This window comes from Somniosus microcephalus, chromosome 24 (assembly GCF_052327205.1).
Source record: "Somniosus microcephalus isolate GS21.2 chromosome 24, FLI_Smic_1.0, whole genome shotgun sequence".
In the NCBI taxonomy this organism is placed as follows: Eukaryota; Metazoa; Chordata; class Chondrichthyes; order Squaliformes; family Somniosidae; genus Somniosus; species Somniosus microcephalus.
The window spans coordinates 20724943-20737980 of NC_141010.1; positions in this window are offsets into that span (position 1 = coordinate 20724943).

The following is a 13038-nucleotide window of genomic DNA, read 5'->3' on the forward strand; positions in this document are numbered from 1 at the left end:
TCCGTCTTGTGGCCCCTCACATGCCTTCGTACAAATACCGGACCTGGGGTGGAGAGCCATGACGGCATGGATACGCCTGAGGTGGATTTCCGGGGAAAGACAAACATTCGTTCATGAGGCGTGGCATTAGTGGCAGTACACAATAGTGACCGTATCGAATGGAGCACATCTGGGAGGACTTCCTGCCAGCGGGAGATAGGGAGGCCCTTGGTCCTTAGAGCTAGAGTGACTGCTTTCCATACTGTCCCGTTCTCTCGCTCCACCTGGCCGTTACCCTGGGGGTTGTAGCTGGTGGTACGGCTCGTGGCGATCCCCCTGGACAGCATGTACTGGCATAGCTCTTCACTCATGAAGGACGCCCCCCTATCCGTGTGGATGTAGCTCGGCATATCGAACAGACAGAACAGACTGTTGAGGCATTTAATGACCGTGGCGCTGGTCATGTCTGGGCAGGGGAAGGCGAATGGGAAACGGGAGTATTCGTCCACAATGTTCAGGAAGTAAACATTGCGGTCGACTGACGGGAGGGGGCCCTTGAAATCTAAGCTGAGCCGCTCAAAGGGCCGTGTAGCTTTGATTAAGTGGGCTCTATCTGGGCGGTAGAACCGAGGCTTGCACTCAGCGCAAGTGCGGCAGTTCCTGGTCAGAGACCGAACTTCCTCAATCGAGTAGGGTAAGTTGCGGGACTTTATGAAGTGGAACAGCCGCGTGACCCCTGGGTGGCAGAGGTCGTTGTGGAGGGTCTGTAGCCGATCCCCGGTGGCGCTGGCACACATCCATTGTGAGAGGGCTTCGGGGGATTCGTTAAGGGCCCCTGGCCGGTAAGTGATGTCATACTCGAAGGTGGAGAGCTCGATCCGCCACCTGAGAATCTTATCATTTTTAATCTTCCCCTTCTGTTTATTATTAAACATAAACGCTACCGACCGTTGGTCGGTAAGTAGGGTGAAGCGTTTGCCAGCTAGGTAGTGGCGCCAGTGGCGCACTGCCTCCACGATGGCTTGGGCCTCCTTTTCCACGGAGGAGTGTCTGATCTCGGGCCCTTGGAGGGTCCTCGAGAAGAAAGCTACGGGCCGCCCCGCCTGGTTGAGGGTGGCCGCCAAGGCAAAGTCAGACGCATCACTTTCCACTTGAAAGGGAGTGTTCTCGTCCACTGCCTGTAGCGTGGCCCGCTCAATATCCTGCTTAATGCTTTTGAAGGCGGCGTGGGCCTCAGCAGAGAGCGGAAAAGAGGATGCTTTCAAGAGGGGGTGGGATTTGTCGGAGTAGTTGGGGACCCATTGGGAATAATAAGAAAATAACCCCAGGCACCTTTTCAGGGCTTTGGGAGTGTTGGGCAGGGGCAGCTCCCATAGGGGGCGCAATCGGTCGGGGTCTGGTCCGATTTCCCCATTCTCCACCACGCTGCCTAGTATGCAGAGGTGCGTGGTGTTGAAAACGCACTTGTCCTCGTTGTAAGTGAGGTTGAGTTTTTGTGCGGTTTTCAGGAACCTCTCGAGGTTCGAGTCGTGATCCTGCTGGTTGTGACCGCAGATGGTGACGTTGTCGAGATAGGGGAAGGTTGCCTGCAAGTGGTGGTCATCGACCATGCGGTCCATCTCCCTCTGGAAGACCGAGACCCCATTCGTCACCCCAAAGGGGACTCTGAGGAATTGGTAGAGGCGTCCGTTTGCCTCGAAGGCGGTGTACGGGCGGTCCTCTGGTCTGATAGGGAGCTGGTGGTACGCTGACTTGAGGTCGATAGTGGAGAACACCCGGTATTGGGCAATTTGGTTCACCATTTCTGATATGCGGGGTAGCGGGTAGGCGTCTAGTTGGGTGTACATGTTGATCGTTTGGCTATAGTCGATCACCATCCGTTTCTTCTCGCTACCCCTCACCACTACCACTTGGGCGCGCCACGGGCTGTTGCTGCGTTCAATGACGCGCTCCCTCAGCAGCCGGTCCACCTCGGTCACGATAAACCGCCTGTCCTCCCAGCTGTACCTCCTGCTTTTGGTCGCTATTGGCCGGCAGTTGGGAGTAAGGTTCGCGAATAGCGAAGGCGGCTTTACCTTCAGGGTAGCCAGACCGCACACTGTGAGGGGCGGCTGGGACCCACCGTAATTGAGCGTGATGCTTTGGTGGTGGCACTGGAAATCCAGGCCCAAGATCACGCTCGCACATAGATTCTTCATGATTAGCAATTTAAAATTATCGTATACAGTTCCGTTAACGGACAATTGTACCGCGCAGTAACCCATAACGGTCGATGTCTGGGTTTTATCAGCCATAGAGATGGTGCCCCGAGCAGGGACCACCGTTAGAGAGAGTTGTTGTGCTAGTTCAGGGTGGATAAAACTCTCCGTGCTTCCACTGTCAATTAAACATTTAACCCCGCACCCGTTTACCTCGATGTCCACCATTGATTTGGATAGCGGGTGCGGTCTGGTCTGGTCCACTGTGACCGATGCCACTGTAGGGCCCTGATCGAGACAAGATGGCGTCCACGCTGTCTGCTCACAAAATGGCGGACCCCATGAGGTCGGGCAAGATGGTGTCCAAGATGGCCGCTCCCACGGCGCACACGCGGCGGTGGCGGGTTTTCCAGCGGGGTTCCCTCTGCACGCCTTCCCGAAGTGCCCCTTCTTACCGCACTTAAAGCAGGTGGTGCCTTTCGCCGGGCACAGGTTTCTGGTGTGCTTCGGCTGCCCGCAGAAGTAGCAGTTGGGGCCCCGACGCGTCGCGGCTGTCGTAGGGCTTCTGGGGGGAGAGCGGGGCCCCGACGGTGTCGGGCTGCCGGGCGGGGAAGAGGCCTTCCAAGATGGCGGCGCCCTTGGTGCACATGTGGCGGCGTGGGCGGCGCGGGCTGAAGAGTAGGCGTCCGAGTTTCTCTGGGCCACATCCAGGGATCGCGCTGTGTCCACAGCCTGTTTCAGGTCCAATCCCATTTTTTCCAGTAGTCTCTGCCGGATGTAAGTGGAGCTGAGGCCTGTGATAAAGGCATCACGAACAAGCTCGTCAGTGTACACTGCGGCTTTTACATCTTGGCACTTGCAGTCTTTGCCAAGCGTTTTCAGGGTGACTAGGAACTCGTCCAGCGATTCCCCAGGTCGCTGTGCACGAGTAGTGAGCAGATGCCTAGCGTACACCTCATTCGTAGGCTGCTGGTAATGCGCCTTTAGGATGTCGCAGGCGGCCGGGTACGTGTCGGCGTCTTGGATGAGGGGGTAAACCCGGTGGCTTACCCAATTCCGCAGGATTCCGAGTTTCATACTTTCGGTGTCCGTAGCGCCTGTGATGGCTACGGAATTGTCCAGGAAGAATTCCATACACTTAAACCAGTGTCCGAAGCGTGCCGATGCGTCCGAAGCATGCTGGTCCAAATCCAAACGTTCGGGTTTCAAGAGTTGATCCATTGCGTTGAAAATTTAGTTAATAAAATTGATGTGCCTCAATGAATCCGAGACTCGACGTTAACGGAGCAAAGCAAGGCTTTTATTAACTAAGAAAGTAATATACAGTGGAGAAGTGTCTCCCATCCAAAGATCTGCTGCACTGCCTGTGAGACAGTGCAGCCTGCTTAAGTAGTGGCCAGGTATGGGCGGAGCCCTACACACAATAGTACAGGTGGGGAAATGAAACTGAAACTAAACTAAACACAGAGAATACAGTGCCTGAGAACACAGAGAATACAGTGCCTGATGAACGGCATGTTTCATCACAGACGTCACGATCTCCGGGCGAAGGAGATCGTGGCTCAAAGCCTTACCGCTGCTGCAAAACTCTCACCGAATTTTGCAGGAGTGGTTCATCTCGCCCAGGTGGTAAATTGTTAGCGCCCCATTATCGCGCCCCCCGCCCCCCCCGGAGGTGATAAGGAGGCCAATTTCCAACCCCTATTCTCCATAGATTCCATGTGCTCCTGTGAGTGGTGCATTAACTGCTCCATGCAGGTGGCCATCCTATCCATGGAAGAGTCTACAGTCGCCATCGCCTGCGACACGGTGGTGCTCATGTTGGAGATGGATTCCTCCATTCTCTGCACATTTGTAGATATCGCGGTTGCTAAACCTGTCAAAGCCTCTTAATAGGCACCATTGAGGGAAAGTCGATCTCAGGAGCAGAATGGAATGAGGAATAGGGCCGCAACCCGCCATGGCGACCAACCGCACCCGACTTGCCCAGGTACAGAAAATTCCGGCCATAGAGTTGCTGGTGTTGGATGTGATGTCTACTCTGTGATAGTCTCATAGTTGACTAGCAGGTATCACTCCAGCCTAACACAAGGAACTGATACAATGCTCTTGAAATCATTGGCCTAGAAATTCACTATGGCCCCGCCAGCTGGCTAGCGCCCAAAAGTTAGCGCTGGGCGGGAAGCCTATAGCGATCGTCAGATATTCATTGTTAGCGCCCCAATTCGGAACCGGGCGCTATACCAGGGTGTGCCCGCCTCCGCTTGGGGCGCTGACACTGAATATCAGCGCTCTTGGCGCCGCTGCGCCAGCCGCTGCGGAGCGGCAGGCTGCGGTACTGCAGGCCTCCTCCTTCTCTTAAGGGGGAGCTGCCTGCAATGGGGAGATCTCCGCTGGATAGTGCCGGCAAATGAGCCCAGCACCACGGAGAAGTGCCGGGCTCGCGGAAAGCAGCCGGCAATGCCGCGGGGCGGGGCGTGGAGGAGGCCGGGGAAGGAGGTGCGGGCAGGCAGCCGCCGAAAAAGCGGCTGACCGCACCTTCCGCTTTAAAGCGCCCCACTAAGGCAGCAGGACGGCCCCGTTTTCTGGTCGCTGTTTGCGGCCGCTTCGGAGGAGGCGGCCGCAACTAAATATGGGGATCGGGCCGGTTTCGGGGCGGAACCGGGGCACTGCGCACACCGATGACGTCATCGGTGCCGGCGCAGCGCTAACGGCTACCGCCGCCAATACCGCTGCGCTGAATATCTGCGCAAACTCATTTCTGGCGCAAAATCACTCTTTAGGCGTTAACTGGGCGCAAAGCTGGCAGCGCCTTAATGAATTTCTAGGCCATTGTATCTGATGACACACATCATTATGTTGATATTGCCCCATTCAAATGCACTTATTAGTGAAAAGTCCTACTCCTCAATTTGTGTCATTTTTAGTATCAAATCACTAACATTGGCTTCATACCTGTATTTCTACTGGTCCTTCTGAATTTGGACATACGACCATGTACTGCATTGCACATGGGCATCCATGTTATGCATGATGTAGAAAGTTACAAGTGAAGGTAACATTATCAGAATAAACTCAAAGAGCTGAACTTGCAATGGTAAACAAGCGAAGCAGGCAGCTAAAGTGATTTGTTACTGGTTTCTAAAACATTTTCTTACTGGTTTTTAAAGGATCAGTGGCTGTTACTTTGCGCGTAGCATATTAACCAGCCTTTGTTTTTCTGTGGCTTCTCTCTCACGCTCCCTTTTTCCTGTTTTAAATTCATTTCACAGGATGTTAGAAGGGGAGGATTTGCAGAGGGGAAGCTCAAACCAAACATCACGTCAAGATCTGACAGAGCGACTCGAGGTTGTTTCCCCTGGCTGAAGTTGTAAAGTCTGTAGGTTGTGCAGTAAATAACTTCAGAGACTTTAGAAGTACAAACAAAACAGGTCTTTACTATTCAGAGGTCTGGGCGATTTCTGATCTAGTTAACGTATCACAACCCTTATATACTGGTGTGGTCACTATCGGTATTACAGTATACATGAGCCAATAAATAGTGCCACCCTAAAGTAGTGCTCTTAAAGGCGAACGGTCACATTCTATAGTTCCCTTAAAGGTAAACGGTTACATACACAACACTCCTCCCTTCCTAGCTTATTACTTACAGAATCCCGTTAACATACAATCTTCAATTTTATATAAACAGTTTGCAGCTATACTCTCGATGGAGTCAACGTCATATAACAATTTACAGATATACTCTCGATGGAGTCAACGTCATATAACTTCATGTTTAACATAACATAATAACATATATAACTTCATGTCAAAACAGATCACAGATTCAGTCTCCGTAGGAACAGTTGCAACATACTCTTAGTGGAAACAGTTTACAGGTTCAGTCTCTGTGGAGGTTTCCGGATTCTGTCCGGATAACGCCGCAGTGGTGTCGTCATTCCCAGCGGTCCAGTAGGTGTCTCTGGTAAAGTCGATTCAGCTGGAACAACAGTGTCAGGTTTATCTGATTCTAGTATTACTAGATCAGAAGTAGGTGTTCTGGGTACTTCAGTTTCAACATTACTCGGGTAAGGTGGTGAAGTCGGCTGCTCATTTGTGGCGGACCCTATGATCTGGTCAACATGGCGCCTTATTACCTTGTCCCCAATGTCCACCGTGTACATCAACGGTCCTAGCCTTTTTTTAATAGTTCCAGGCTGCCATTTCTCCGTACGGTAGTCCCGGGCCAAAACTTGTTGCCCCATCTGGAAAGATCTGGTGGCCCTTTCATTCATGCCCTGGAATTGCCGGTTCTCTACGTCCCTTCTTACGTTTGGTTTGAGCAAATCCAGCCGGCATCTTAGGCGTCTATTGCAAAACATCATTGCGGGAGTTTGATTCGTGACCGCATGTGTTGCATTTCGATAGGCCAACAAAAAGCTATCCACCTTATGCTGTAAACTTATGTCTTCATTACTCATGGCCTTTATGGCCTTCTTGAAGGTCTGGACAAATCTTTCAGCCAGTCCATTGGAGGCGGGATGGTATGGGGCTGATGTGTAATGTTTAACCCCATTGCTTTTTAGAAATTTCTTAAATTCCTCAGACACAAATTGCGGCCCATTATCGGAACAGACCTGTTCTGGCAGACCATTCCGCGCAAACATTGTCCTTAGCACCGTAATGGTTTTTTCCGTCGTGGTGGTGGTCATCTTAATTACTTCCGGCCACTTGGAGTGGGCATCTACCGCTATTAAGAACATCGAGTCCATGAAAGGGCCCACAAAGTCGATGTGTACTCTTTGCCAGGGAGATGAGGGCCACTCCCATGGGTGCAGAGGAGCCTGTGGTGGCGCGTTCTGAACCCTCTGACATCCTAGGCAATTCTTCGTTATCTCCTCTATGTCCCCATCGATGCCTGGCCACCACACAAACGCCCTAGCTAGGTTCTTCATCTTTACGCCCCCCAGGTGTCCTTCGTGCAGCTCCTTGAGTATTTTCTTTTGGAGTTTGGGTGGAATCACCACTCTAGACCCACACATCAGGGTTCCTCGACACACAGACAGTTGCTCTTTCCTCTGTGCGAATGCTTGCAGTGTTGGTTCGCACTGCGCTGGCCATCCCTCCACCGTTAAGTCATAGACTCGTGAAAGGGTCGGGTCATTCCTTGTCTCATTTTCGATCATTGAGTTCGTGATCGGCAAACACTCCACTATTGATGAGTGGAACAACTCTACTGGGTCTACTGTCCTCGCTTCTTCTACCATTGGCAATGGCAAGCGTGATAGCCCATCAGCGTTTCCATGTTGCTTGGACCGTTTGTATTCAATATCATACTGGTGTGCCCCAAGTAAGACTGACCATCTTTGTAGCCTTTGTGCTGTCATGTTGGACACGGCCTTGTTCAGGTTAAATATGGACACCAATGGCTGGTGGTCTGTCAGCAATGTGAACCTCTTACATTGCAAGTAATGGTTGAATTTCTTCACGCCCCACACAAGACTGAGGGCCTCCCTGTCTATCTGGGCGTAATTTCGCTCCGCGGGTGTCAAAGATCGGGACGCAAAAGCCACTGGCCTTTCCGAGCCATTTGGTAGCCTGTGCGAAAGTACTGCTCCAATTCCGTACGGTGAAGCATCACACGCCAGCCGAAGGGGTAATGCTGGGTTGAAATGAGCCAACACTTCTTCAGAGGTAATCAACTCCTTGCTTCTGCGAAAAGCCTTTTTGCACTCCTCACTCCACTTCCATGGTGTCTCCTTTCGCAACAGCTCATTCAGTGGATGCAGCACCATGGACAAATTTGGTAGGAACTTGTGGTAGTAATTGATTAACCCCAAGAATGATCTTAACTGTGACACGTTCCCTGGAGCGGGAGCCTTCACGACTGCTTCTATCTTCTCCGGTGATTTATGTAGTCCCTCGCGGTCAATGATATGACCGCAGTATGAGATTCGTTTTTGGAAAAACTCACACTTATTGCGGTTAACCCTAAGGCCATACTCCTTTAACCTGGTGAGTACCAGTTTCAAATTCGTGAGGTGTTCCTCTTCATCCATTCCCGTGATTAGGATATCATCCAAATAGCACTGCGTGCTTGGAATTCCTTGTAACACCTGTTCCATGGCCCTCTGCCAAATTGCTGGTGCCGAAGCCACTCCAAAGACCAGTCTGTTATAACGGTACAACCCTCTGTGGGTATTGATAGTTAGGTATTGGCGTGACTCTTCCTCAACCTCCATCTGTAAATATGCCTGAGCTAGGTCTATCTTCGTGAAGTGTTTTCCTCCAGCCAACGAAGCGAAAATATCTTCAATCCTTGGCAGCGGGTATTGTACCGACTGAAGCACTGGGTTCACTGTGATCTTGAAATCCCCGCAGATACGGACCTTCCCCGGTCCCCCTGGCTTACTACTTGGTGAGGATTTCATGACGGGTACAATGGCCGTGGCCCACTCACTGTGGTCTACTTTTGACAGAACCCCATTTATTTTATTTTATTTTTCTCTCTCCCACATGGCAGCTGTCTTTCATTCTACCAGTGCCATTTACACTTCATCTAGAGCCATCTTTTGTTTTTTAACTTGTCCCATTACCATCTCTTTTTGCCTTGCACCATCTCTTAATCTCTCATAAGAACATAAGAAATAGGAGCAGGAGTAGGCCAATCGGCCCCTCGAGCCTGCTCCGCCATTCAATAAGATCATGGCTGATCTGATCCTAACCGCCAATCCACTATCACAGAACCATCTCCTGAATCTAACAGAATTAGACACACGAAATAGGAGCAGGATCAGGCTACACGGCCCCTGGGCCCGCTCCGCTACCCACAGGGCCATGACCGATCCGAACCTAGACTCATGTCCAAATTCCTGCCCGCTCCCCATAACCTTTAATTCCCTTTACTTCTAGGAAACGGTCTATTTCTGTTTTAAATTTATGTAATGATGTAGCTTCTACAGCTTTTTGGGGCAGCATATTCCATGGACCTACCACCCTCTGAGTGAAGTAGTTCCTCCTCATCTCAGTTTTGAAAGAGCAGCCCCTTATTCTAAGACTATGCCCCCTAGTTCTAGTTTCACCCATCATCAGGAACATCTTCCCCGCATCCACCCGATCCAACCCCTTCACAATCTTATATGTTTCAATAAGATCGCCTCTCATCCTTCTGAACTCCAATGAGTAGAGTCCCAATCTACTCAACCTCTCCTCATATGTCCATCCCCTCATCCCCGGGATTAACCGAGTGAACCTTCTTTGTACTGACTCGAGAGCAAGTATGTCCTTTCTTAAGTATGGACACCAAAACTGTACGCAGTATTCCAGGTGCGGTCTCACCAATACCTTGTACAACTGAAGCAATACCTCCCTATTTTTATATTCTATCCCCCTAGCAATGAAAGCCAACATTCCATTGGCCTTCTTAATCACTCGTAATGTCTCTTAATCTCTCCTGCCTTCCATCCCTTCCCTTTTGTTCTTTCCTCCCCTCCCCACTTTCCCTGCCCTTGCACTTGCTTAAAAACCTGTTCCATCTCCAGCTTTTTCCAGTTCTGACGAAGGGTCATTGATCTGAAACATAGAAACATAGAAACATAGAAGATAGGAGCAGGAGTAGGCCATTCAGCCCCTCGCGTCTGATCCGCCATTTAATGAGATCATGGCTGATCATCCAAATTCAGTACCCTGTCCCTGCTTTCTCCCCATATCCCTTGATCCCTTTAGCCTTAAGAAATATATCTAACTCCTTCTTGAATATATTTATTGAATTGGCCTCAACTGCCTTGTGTGGTAGAGAATTCCACAGGTTCACCACTCTCTGGGTAAAGAAATTCCTCCTCAACTCAGTCCTAAATGGCTTACCCCTTATCTTTAGACTGTGACCCCTGGTTCTGGACTCCCCCACCATCGGGAACATCCTTTCTGCATCTAGTCTGTCGAGTCCTGTTAGAATTTTATAAGTTTCAATGAGATCCCCTCTCATTCTACTAAACTCCAGCGAATATAAGCCTAATCGACCCAATCTCTCCTCAAACGTCATTCCTTCCATCCCAGGTATCAGTCTGGTGAATCTTCGCTGCACTCCCTCCATGGCACGTCAACACTGTTTCTCTCTCCACAGATGCTGCCTGACCTGCTGAGTATTTCCAGCATTTTCTATTTTTATTATAGTTAATGTTCAGTGATGAGGCTGTTGAAACAATTCTCAACTGTCACTGTGAAGAAGCTCCAAGAAAGGAGAGGGAAACATTCATACTACCTGGTATGTGGAGGCGGAGCTGATTCAAAATTAAATGGAGTATTTTTCTAACTTCAGAATGAAACCTGAGGAGGAAGGAAAAACGTCAGTGTTTCTTCGGCTGCATGGCCTGTGTAAAACGTATTGAATGAAGTAACAGAGCTATAAGCCTAAGTGTTTGAATAATGTTGAATAACTGTAACCTGTAGAAAGAATAAGTTAACGTTTATTTAAATAGTCCATCAATAGTATATTGTGGTCTAATGCAAATGATGTAAATCTGAGTGAGATAGAAAATGTGACAGTATCTAAAGTAATCATTGTTGTTACTCAGGTCATTAGTTAGATGGTAATGGTTTCTATGGTTACAAATTATTGGTTCTCTATACTTCTGTTTACTTGAGTGTATCTTAGATACTGACTGAAGGGAATTAAAGGGGCCAAACAGGAGGGAATGTATTTTAAGTGTTCAGATCCCCCAGCAGCTGAGGTAGCTAGCTGATTTGATAACTACAGCTAGGGACTCTGAAACACAAAAAGATTGAAGAACTTAACCTAGAAGAGTTTCTGCTCCCAGAAGTAAAATATCTTCTCAATGCAGTGGCCTAAAATCTATTGGAATGAGGTAACACAAATCAAATTGTCTGTTTCAAAATAGCATAAAATTTTAAATCCTATGGTAGCTAAACGCAACAGGAATGTACTCGGCATCGGTAAACTGAGCATTAGAGTTTTCATCACTGAATATAGGGGTGAGATCCCACTCAACAGAAGGTGGTACACCTTGAAGCAATAGCCAAATAGGTAGAGGCCCACTAGGACGACACAATAAAATCTTAACAACAGGAAGAACAGAAGCTAGATTGTTTTCCTAACAAGTTGAAGGATCTGGTGCGAATTCCTTTTTGAAATGTTACTGTCACATTTCCTAGGTACTAACAGGCTCATAAAACCACTGGAAATGTGCGCCTTACCTGCCCAAGCATCGTGGCCAAGTTTTGCCTTGACCCAGAACTGTGCTCTGTTCTGTCTTTGTTTGCCCTGACCCATTGCTGTATTTATCTCCTCACTTCTATCGTCCTTGCGGCTATCACTTTGTCTTTCTCACTTTTTGTGTATAATAAATCAACTGTTTTATTGGTCACTGAAGGTCCTGATGGAAGTCAACATCAGCTTGGATACAGTTCTGCACAACCAAATTTACAAGGGATAAAGAACATTTTGAACTTCCTTGCCTGATTTTCCTCTGTTGGTTTAGTTTAGACCCGAATGAAAATTGACAGAATTGAGACATGCTCAAATGAAAGTTTGCACCCAATTTTCTTAAGTCAACTCAGTAACATAGGGCGCGATCTTGCTGGCCTGGGGAGGCGAATATGGAGGCGCAACCCGCCCCCAACCCGCCTCTGTGCCATCTTGCCAGGAGGAGGGTAGCCATTCTGCGCCGGGTCCCGTCTCCTTGGAGGTGGGAAGATTCACAGCCACTTAACTGCCTGCTAAGCCCGCTGGCCGGGTAACAGACCCACCTCCAAAAGTTCCCCATTGGAAAATCACCCCCATAGCTTCAGATGCAAATGTGCATTTTAGTGAAATTTAGAACGGTGGGTACAATTAAAGGGAGTGTCACAATAGGATGACAAAACATTCTGCGAGTCTTTGGAGAGCCTCAAAAGGCATTTGAAAGCATCAGTGACCTTTGCCAAGGCTGAAGGGGTAGGGGTCTAAGAAGAGACAGGAAAAAATGAAGTGAAAGGAACCCCAAGCAGAAATCACAGGCAAGTGACCGAACAACACAGCACTTCACCCCCTGTTTGATGGCTCCTGCAGTGGTGCAGTGTGATGTGGTTGTGAGGATGTTGGTCCTCTGCACCACTCCACCTTCAGCATTGAAACATGCTTGCAAGGAGGTTGAACCAAGTTTCAGCTCCGAGCTGACTATTACTGTGACTAGATGTGCCAAGCCTCTGCTGCGAGGTAGCCTCTGGAGTATTTGAAATGAGTTCTCCAAACCCATTGCCAGGCAGATGTGCCAGGTCCAGGTGAGATATTGCTGCTATCTGGATGGGTGCAGCTAATTAACCTACACTGGCCATTGATCACCCTGACATGCCTTCTGTTGTGCAGGACCACTGGAAGCAGGAAGCATCTAACGTTACAGTCAGTCAGGCATCCACATATCTTAACGTTAATTTTGAGTCTGCTGTCTCAGCTTCATTTGGGACGAGGAGACTCTGCATGCACTAATTGTCTGCCAAAGTGAAATATGTTCATCTACCTGTAGATGCCAGTGGGTTGCCACCGGCAGCTGGGCACAGCATGTTTTGTGCAGGCTAATTGCCTAGCATCCTACCATAGCTCTTACTCTTCTTTTTCAAAGCATGTCAGATGGGGGACGTCCCATTAGGAAACCCATTGGTGAAAGTAATAGTGAGCAGGGGGATTTTTTAAAATAACAACAATTGGCACAGAGGCTCATAAGAACCTAAGCGCCAGCAGAAATAAAGCAAAAAAAATAATAAAAATGGTCAGAAAGTAACTGAAATCTAAAAGGTTGTAGTTTCTCTTACCACCGTCAATTCCCTGATAATTCACCGTCAATTCCCTTTTCAAATGGGCATCCTTCAGACTTGATGGAGGTAA